The following is a 287-nucleotide window of genomic DNA, read 5'->3' as shown; positions in this document are numbered from 1 at the left end:
AAAACCACACATAAACAACACAACAAACCACCAACCCCCAAAAACGCCCTTTTTAAAAAAAAACCCCCCCCCCGCCCCCCAAAAAAACCCCTAAAAACCCCCAAAAGCCCCCCCCCACAACCACCCAACCCACACCCCACCCCCACACCCCCCACCCCAAAAAACCCCCAAACACCACCACACCCCACCCAACCCACACCCAAACAAAAAACACCACCTCCCAAAAACACACACAAAAAAACCACAAACAAAACACACCAAAAACACACACCCCAAACCACCCAAAA

Source organism: Penaeus monodon, chromosome 25 (genome assembly GCF_015228065.2).
Source record: "Penaeus monodon isolate SGIC_2016 chromosome 25, NSTDA_Pmon_1, whole genome shotgun sequence".
Lineage (NCBI taxonomy): Eukaryota > Metazoa > Arthropoda > Malacostraca > Decapoda > Penaeidae > Penaeus > Penaeus monodon.
Note: the sequence above shows the minus strand (reverse complement) of the source record.